The sequence below is a fragment of the Pezoporus flaviventris genome, unplaced genomic scaffold (genome assembly GCF_033815535.1).
Source record: "Pezoporus flaviventris isolate CSIRO_AGI_PZ_B2104156 unplaced genomic scaffold, CSIRO_AGI_Pfla_v1 ptg000007l, whole genome shotgun sequence".
In the NCBI taxonomy this organism is placed as follows: domain Eukaryota; kingdom Metazoa; phylum Chordata; class Aves; order Psittaciformes; family Psittacidae; genus Pezoporus; species Pezoporus flaviventris.
Genome location: NW_026892555.1, coordinates 27,030,494 through 27,039,733, shown reverse-complemented (window position 1 = coordinate 27,039,733; position 9,240 = coordinate 27,030,494). Strand labels below are relative to the sequence as shown.

The 9,240-nt window shown below is 36.3% G+C and overlaps 1 long non-coding RNA gene across 2 annotated transcripts; it reads right to left on the bottom strand.

Annotated features, from left to right (window-relative positions):
* Positions 1 to 402: 402 nt before the first annotated feature.
* Positions 403 to 8,978, bottom strand: LOC133266704 (uncharacterized). 2 transcript variants are annotated; one of them, XR_009742491.1, is made up of 4 exons: positions 8,512 to 8,978; positions 6,169 to 6,284; positions 3,380 to 3,480; positions 403 to 775 (listed from the first exon to the last, which is right to left on the bottom strand). It is a non-coding gene; the product is annotated as an uncharacterized LOC133266704 (long non-coding RNA). The 2 variants fall into 2 exon arrangements; XR_009742490.1 differs by lacking the exon at positions 403 to 775 and having other exon boundaries at positions 3,164 to 3,480.
* Positions 8,979 to 9,240: the final 262 nt, after the last annotated feature.

Sequence of the window (9,240 nt, the reverse complement as noted above, 5' to 3'; positions counted from 1 at the left end):
TATCTCTCCACAGACAAACCAGGAAGTGAACGTAATGGCTATCTAGAAGGGGTCATCAGGTGTCGATAGCTTGGTGGTGAGGGAAGTGCTCGTTTCAGGCTGCAGGATCAGAACGTGCTGCTGCTGTCACTGCTTCCAAAACAGCACATTCGGGCACCATGGCCTCAGCAGGCCAGCACCCTGCAGTAGCACCACCCTTTGCTTGTCGGCTGGAAGCCACTGGGACTCCTTAGGGATGAAGGGCACTCAGTCTCTTGTGGGAGCAGGAGCCTCATTGTCACTCAGGCTCACTTAGCACCCTTCTGAGAGGAACTTTACGCCTTTGGCTGACTTAGTGCTGCAATGCACTTAAAGACATTAGTCACAGTACACTGTGCTGGTGTGAACGCAATCCCACAGATGTCTTTTTCTTATACTGATTAAACTGACTTGGCTCCAGCTACACTAAGGCGAAATGTGTGGCACAATATAGCTTTTTTATTTAAATGCTTTTATGGTGTGATCTCTTTGTTACCTCAGAGCATTGCAAAGGATTTAATGGCTTCAGCAGTCAAAAAATAAATGCATTTTATTTAAGCTCTGTGCTAGTGCAGAAAATCTTGAGTAAGGCATGCAAGGAAGGAAGAATGCATTACTGTGCAGCAGTACACCATTAATCCTTGTGCCTGTTTTTCAGCAACCTTTTCCTTTTCCTTGGTTGTCATAATCAGGTCCATTTGATTTCCACAGTTGTTCCGACTTGATGTTTTCACTTGTATTTTACTGAAGTAATTTTCTGAAGGAGTTGCACAAAAAAGCAGCAGGTGAAATAATTTATGTTGGAGAAGAACTTGAAAAAAACGGTAGATCCAGGTGCCCACTCTCTGTCATCCTTATGCACATCCGCAAAAGCCTCCAACTGGTTGAACCCACAGCTGGGCAGCTCAGTCCCACCCTCAATCTGAGAAATTACAAGATATAGCTCAGGACACTTGTTACAAAGCTCTGTAAAGAGACTTTGAATGAAACAGCTCTGTATAGGCAGCTGTTGTTATGCCTAACAGATTTGTTCCTATTTCTTAAATATGTGCCTGTTGTGATCTCTTTGTGAAGTTAAATTTTTTCACTGCCATCACAAGGAAGATGCCTCTTCTGAAACCTGTCAAACTGATACAGCAGTGTCTGTTCTCACTTTTCCCATGAGCACCATCAGATTTTGCTTCTGGAGAACCAAGAGGAATGAAAATTATTATTTTCCTGATCACAGCTGCATCCATGATGCAGCTGTTGCACCAAGACAGAGACAAGCGGTGTGGTTTCAGGATCACTCATTAAGAAGGTATCAGTTACCTGAGAGAATTATTTGCCTCTTTGTAATCCTTTTTGTGAATTTATGAAGAGAAGGAAGCATTTTGCTAGCTTGGCTTAATACAGTAATAGGAATAGGTATTGCTGATGAGGATGACAGGAGTTTCTGACTAAATGTTGATTTGTCTGCTTTTTGATTATCACAGAAGTGGAGACTGATTTTGAGTACTGAGCTCCTCATTCCTATGTTCATGGGGTAACTCCCATTTTGTTTATGATTTTGCATCAGGGAATGATATTAAGAAAAGAAGCTTTTCTGACAAAAGGAAGACTCTTGTTCATAAAGGTGGAAGTCTCAAACTAAGCTGAAGTATTACATTTTAGCTGCTGCTTATGCTTACTCTTCTGCACTTTCAATTAACAATTTTTCCTTTAGTTCCAAGCTAGTAGAATAAGACCAAATGACCTCCCCTTTTTTCCCCCGGTACACTGCTTGTGATATCTCAAAACCTATTAAATACAGAAAGCTATCTATAAATGTGACACCTGTATGGAACAGAGTCGATAAAGGTCTTGGAATGATTTTATTGTGTTTCTTACAAAGGCATTGCACAGAGTTAAGTTAGAGTCTTGACTTCTGTTATTGTGTTTAACAGGCTAATGGCACAAGGCAGCAAAAGTGCACTAGCCAATGAGGTATAAGATGATTTGATTTGGGCAAGTAATTAGTTATTCATTTCACATGTTGCTGGATACACACACTGGTTAGCTAAAAAGGAGGACTGACTGCAGCAGCGGTGGTATTCTGCATTTAAAGCAGTTTGGCTTTTGGATATGTTGGGAACATGGATTTGAAAATTTATAGGAAATGTGAGGAACTGTGAATGTTTACAGTGCTTCTTTTACTGGAAAGTCCCAGGCATGCAAATGTTAAAGGAGAAACTATATCTGTAGAAACAAATACTGCAAGCACCAAACAGATAATGGTCGCATAATTTAATGAAGGTACTTCATAATTTCAGTCAAATAACATTTAAATTACATAATGAGGTCAACTAGAATCCTAATTCCTGCTCTAATGCTTTATGTTTTTTCTATAGAAGTTGGTTATCTTCTTCAGACCTTTGCCACTGCTCTATGACATAATTCAGTTGCCACTGCTGAGGTCATTTGCAGAGTATTCCTCTGCTTGAGAAATAGTGAGATTGGTGCCATAAGTATTATGGCTAGACCAAGGTGCTTTATTTTTTTCATGGACATATGTCTAAGAATTCTTTATTAGATCTACAGATGAAATAAAACAGCAATTATCACACAATTTCTTATAAAACACTGGTAGCATAGCTCTAATACAAGTGTTTCTTTTCAAAGTGTTTTCTTTATTAATTTAATTGGGAATATATCAGCTAAACTAGAAAAAGAAACCGTTTTTATTAGCCACATCGACAATAACCCATTAGTAATTGCTATTAGCAGCAGAAATTTAATTGAAAAAAAAAAAACAACAGACATCTCATAGAGTTGCATAAACTCCTTGTGGAAAGCTGAATACTGATTAATTTCACTCTGAACAATTACTTTGCTTCTTATGAACACAATTTACTTAGTACATCAGAAGGAATGAGAAGACTAATTAAAAACTTTAAAGTACATTTCATTGTTAAAATTCACTGTTAAAATGAATTTGCCTACCACAAAATAAATATAGATTAATTCTGGTAAAAGCACTAGCCAAATACCATAGTGAATTACAATGGCTTCTGGCAGGACAGGAAAATTGCAGCTAAGAACACATAGAAACATAGAGTTATAGAATGGTTTGGGTTGGAAGCGACCTTAAAAATCATCTTGTTCCAAACCCCCTGCCATAGGCAGGGACACGTTCCACTAGACTGTGATGAAGACCCCGTCCAAAGAGCTGATAGCTGTCTACATGGTGGAGCACCAACAATACAAATATCTTATGGGATCCCACTAACTTATGCCCAGGATCATGCTTTCAGCTCCCACACCCCAACAGCCTCCTTCAGCTGCATTCTTCTGAGGTGTTCAAAAGGCAGATGAGAGACTGCTTATAATTCAATTTAGCTACCTTATATATTATCATGATTAGGCTGTGATGATGTTTATCTTAGTCTTTACTGAATCCAAGGCCTTCAAAACAGCCTTCATGTTTTCCTTGCATAAGCCAATCTGTAAATAAGAAAATCCTAAGTACGTAGCAATAGTTTTTTTCTAACAGAATTGAGAATAACAATATGCTTTATAAATGCTGATTACTTTAGCTTTGCAAACCCTCTGAGACAAAATTTAGGACTTTTGAGGAAATAACAGGAAGTTTTGCTTCTGCTTGGCAGACTAATGCCATCAGCAGTGCAAAACCAGTCTGTCGTTCAGAAGTATATGGTTGCCTTGATCATATGTTCTTATCCTTAAAATTCACTTTGAAAGCATTCAAAGAGATGGTTTTGCTGTTTTTGAGGTTTTGCTTTGTTGTTTTGTTTTTTTTTTTCCTGTCTCAGTTGATTTTGACAGATACGTGCATGGGTTCTAGATTTCTTGGCTTTCTGATTTAGAATTTTCTGATTATCAGACAATAATAGCACATGCAATTCAAAACTACTTTCTGTGAAAGTTCACGTTGCTCTAAGTGGACTGGAAAGCAAACACAAAAGGTGGGAGCTCATGAAATGGGTATTCGGGTAAAAATATCAGTGTAGAAGCATGGGAAAAGTTGTCAATATGGGCTAAATCAGGATAAGAGACAGTAATGTCCACTGATTTAACTGAAAGGCCTGTTTTTCCTAGTCCTCATCACTGACTGCAGTATTGCTAAGGAAAGGGAAGAGCAATGTGTTTTCAGTATGTCAGTAACTGCCCTTCAGGACAAGTGACAACTGCCAAGCCATCCAGCTTGCTGGAAACCTCAGCTGCATTTGAATACTTGTCTTCATTCCAGAGAGTGAAATAAAGCTAAAAGGCAATTTACAGGATCATTTTTGCTGGTCCTATTACACAGAAATGCCACAATTAGAGTAAAACAGAAACACCACTCTGCACTCTTAGGGTCAGACTGTGAAACCGAGACCATGCTTGTGAACGAACGCCTGCAGATTTATGGTGTTTAGCTGAATTGCCCTGGCCTTGTCAGGACTCGCATCCAGGCTTCACCTTGGGGTAGGCAGAACTGCATGTATTCCTGAAAGCAATTCAGCGGTAAGAACACAGAGATGTGGAAAAACACAGCTTCAAAGGGACATGTATTTTTCTCAACTTTATTGTTAACAGTTTCCTGTGCATGCCTTTAATTCCATGTCTTTAAAAATGTAATGCATTAAACAGCATTTAATGTGGTTTTGCACTTTGTTACACATGGTGCAATATTTGTTCACAATAGTCCCATTCACTGAAAAAGATTGATTGTATGGCAATGAACGCCATGGCTGTGGATGGTTTGTATTCAAAATAGATCTTTCAATAAGCATTCAAGAGTATTTGCTTTTATAGAGTTTTAAGGAAGTTTGTTCAGCCTAGTATGTTGCATATTATGTCTTGAACTATTTTTTTTTGTGTGTGAAATATAAAATTCCAAAACTTACAGAACATGGAAATCATAATAATTTCTTTAAATGCCTTCTCATCTATGAATATGCTTGGCAGTTCCTTACTGACTATGTAATTCTATGGCAGTAGTCTAGTCCTGGATTATTTGTATAATGTTACAGCAATATGGCCACAAAAAATATCAATACATCTTAAAATACAGGCAGAAGATTCTAAAATACAGAAACAGAACACGGAAATAATCATGTAATGCACATAATCTTAAAATTCTGATTTAAATCGGGGGGGTTAATTTCTGCTATTTTTTTAAAGCTGAATTGCTTTTCAACTCAATATCTGTACTGTTTCATATATTTTAAACGATTGATTCAAAGCAAACTAATAAACAATCATGTGCTGCTTAAACACAACTTAAGTGCACTATCTCTTTACAGCAGAAAGCAATTCTAAAGGGACACCCCTTCCTTATCTTGGCTGCATCAAATGAGATAGCTTTAGCACTCTCAATAGTGGAAAATTTCTTATTAGGAACACACTTCTGTCTCTGTTTCTAATGCCTAAATTAAAAATCCATCTCATTAGTTTGTCATGTTGTAATGTTCCTAAAATCTAGAAAGCTGCCAAAGATAACAGTACATGGATTGAACATGAATTGGTTTTTGGTGTGTTGATCACTATTAGCAGGACACTAAGCCACAGGAAAGCAAATAAAAGCTGTTACTTTGGAGGTGGGTTTTAATTTTTGTAAACCAGACCTTGCTTTGTTATCTGAAGTCATTTAATGTACTTGACAGCTGTTGATGCCCTCGCTATTTATATTTTTACCTCTTTTTCTTTGTGAATTTCTTCTGGGTTCCTTTCTTATTTGCTGATTTTGAAAATCCAGGGAAAAAAAAACACCTTACAATAATCATCATGCCTGTAGCTTGTAGCTCCAGCTACAAATATAGTGTGCTAAGTGATGAAACTCTCTAAAAAGCAGCTGATTTAGTTTTAAGCTGAATGTACTTTTGCAGCTGACATTTTAACATCTAGCAGGTGCTACTTACTTTTATACCTGCACATTCCAGATCTATTTCATTATTTAAGAACTATTTCAAGTATCTCAATTCAGAATAATAAGTACTGATTACAAACCCTAATTTGTTTCTTCAACTTTGCACATGCATAAATGGAATTGCTTTTGCACAATAAAATAATTATCAATCAATCAAAGCTATCCACATATGCTTTTTTAATTTTTTTTTCCTTTTTGCCTGGGGTGATGTATGTGACCCGACTGAAAACTTGGCTTTGACATTTTTCCATTGACTGTACCTCTCAGGCATATATCCTTCCATCCACTGTGTGCTCTGATCCTTGCTCTTCAGTTTGGCCTTTGGAATGAAACTGCCTCAATCTCCATATTTCAAGGAGAGGTCCACCACTCAGCTCTGCAAATACATGATGTATGGTACAAAAAATTAAATCAGTAATGTCTTCCTGACAAGCAAGGTATAGATTTTAAAGATTTTTTAACTTGCAAGCCATTTTCTCCATGTTTACATGTTAACATATCTTGATATTAGATTATTTTTGAACATCTGGAAGAAAAACAAAACAAAACAAAACATAACAAAGAAAAACCTCAACACAACAGTTTATGCAGTTAAGCCAAAGTTATTGAAAGTTTTAATTCTAGGTATGTATATAAGTGCATTAATATTAGTGAATCTGCATGTCTCCTTGATACAGTTCCAAAATTCAGGTGAAATACCCGTGAATACACCTACTTCAGAGGGAAAACAAAAGGAAAAATAATGCAGAAAACCAGCAGTTTGCCAAAAACAGTAATTGGATTTTAATTACTGCAGAACAAACAGTCCTACCTCATGGAATTCACTTCTCACTAAAATTTATTTATGACAGTATTTTAAGGTCTCTTTCTTCACAGAAGTAACAGCTACAGGTACTTGATGCTTTCTGAATTTAGATTATGAGATACCACAGGTGTACTCGGATGTTATTGGCACTGTTTGTTGTCCATTATCATTATTTCCTTGCTTACAAGAACACAAATAGGTATTGTTTCCCACCTGTAACTGTTCACAATGCTTAGAAATACATTCCTGAAGTTCTTGCAGCACATGCAGTATTACACACCAAGAAATCTCTTCTTTTGCTGTCAAGGTAATAAAGAAAAAAAACGAGTCCAGAATGATTTCATATGGGGTTATACTTTTACAGATGCATAAATCTCCCACCACACGTTGATAACAAAATAAAAAGCGCAATTGAGTAACTGCTTAGAAACCTTCCTCTTACCTTCTACTCCCCAAATCAGTGATTATCCTGATGATTTCCTACTGGGAAACTGGCAGTCCTTTTGCCGATAGTCCTAATTTTAAAGAACATAATCTCGTGTGACACTTAATGTGTATTGCCAACTAGTATAACAAAGTTAGCAAGCATATCCTAATCTATGTAAATACTGCTTAAAGGCAGTTAGTAGTTTTCTATATAAATTGGAGAAAAAGAGAATGAAAAAAATAATTTCTCACATCCCCTCTCCAGATCCACTTTTTACTAATCTGATTGATTGTCCTTATCCTCAAATTCCAGATGGAATGAATGTCCAACATCTACAATCTTTTTGCATGTGGAAAGTTTCCAAGTGATCCAGAAGAGCCCCAGAGATACACATTTTTTTACTTCCTTGGGTTTTATATGAGATTGATAGTCTCTGCTGGCAATAGGGTATAACTTGTGCCAGTGGTCAGGTCCCAGGCAAATAAATAAATGATCAAAGTTTCCTACTTCTAATTCTGTACCAATACTGAATTCATGACAGTTTCCCTTAGAACCAATTGTATACATTATACAGATACTTGATATGCTAATAATCCGTGTAATTCTGGAGAATTTTTATAAGGAAAGGAAATAAATATTCAATATATGTAAATAAATCTGATCTATTAAAGATAGTTTTTACTATTGTTCCTTCAATAACTCCAGTTCAAATTTGACACCTTTTTTCTCCTTGCAAGGTACTGTCTTCTTTTAAAGAAAATGATAGTCCTGATAAAAGGTGTTAAGATGTCTGCTTTGATTTTCTTCTGAATGTCTAACTTACTTATGCCTGGGCTTTCATAGGCCTGCTTAAACAGTAATATTTCCTAACCAACCTTTATTGATTTCATATGATTTCAGAATGGTATGAGTAACTGTGATAAGAGAAAGGATTGTAATAAGGAAACAGTGTGGCTTGCAATGTATTTACTTTTTGTTTCAGTACGTATATTGACACAGATATGATTTAGATGCCAAGTTAAAATATACTTCATTATAACTATTCAAATGCTATCAAAAGACCTTTACATTAAATCTTCACAATCCAAAGGATAATTACAGTATGAAAGTGCAGACCACAGAGAAAACAATGAATGCTCAGCCTTTTTGAAAATCCATGTCAATGATTAAAGACATCTACATATGGATTTTATAATGTTAACTTTTAATATCTCTAATAAATATGTGGTCTCAGTAGCTTTTATTGGGGGAAAACAAATAACAACGTTCGTGTGCAACAAAATGGTCAATATATTATTAAATAATTACATTAATATGACTAACAATGCTCTCATTAATAAAAGAGAACATTTGAGGCCTACTAAGTGCTACCAGCTTCAGATGTTTTGGAAATGATCTCAAGCCATTCTTGTACTGCTGGGAATCTTCAAGACAATCTTCTTGGGGACTGATACCTGATTAAGTTCATGACTGAAGTCCAACTTCCAAAGCAGGTTCTATCTCGTACTTCAAGAATACACACAATCAGCTGTTTCTTCAGTAATAAGACACCATGCCCTGACTCTCTGTTTTAAAGCTAAATTCTACTAACACATATGGGATTTTGCTTGGCTTAAACTCTGTCTCAGATGTGCTGAAAAGCAGGATTTTATTTTTAGGACCTTATGATTGACAAGTACGGTAGCACAGTTAAATAGTTGTGGTATTATCTATATTTGTAACCATTTGAACAGAGTGCATGGAGTAATTATTTCTATATAAAATAAGGTTTATCATAGACTATGTAGGCATTGCCTTGTCATCCTGAGTTGCAAAAATGGAACCTGTTGACATTTTCCTGTTTTTCTTGCAGACTATTCTCAGTAATAGGAAACAACTGATATCTGCTCTTGCAGATGTCTGCAGCCGACGTCAGGAATTTCAGATACCATTGTGCAAGTAATGGTATAATCTGTAAAATAGGATGCCTGGGAGTATGACAGCTTTTAGGTGTGTCTCAGTTATAGGTGGATTGCAATATTCTGTTGATTTTTTTGTTGCTCAGAAATTATGTTTTATCAGAATTGAAAAGTTCAAGGGAAAATTACCACCACCAACTTC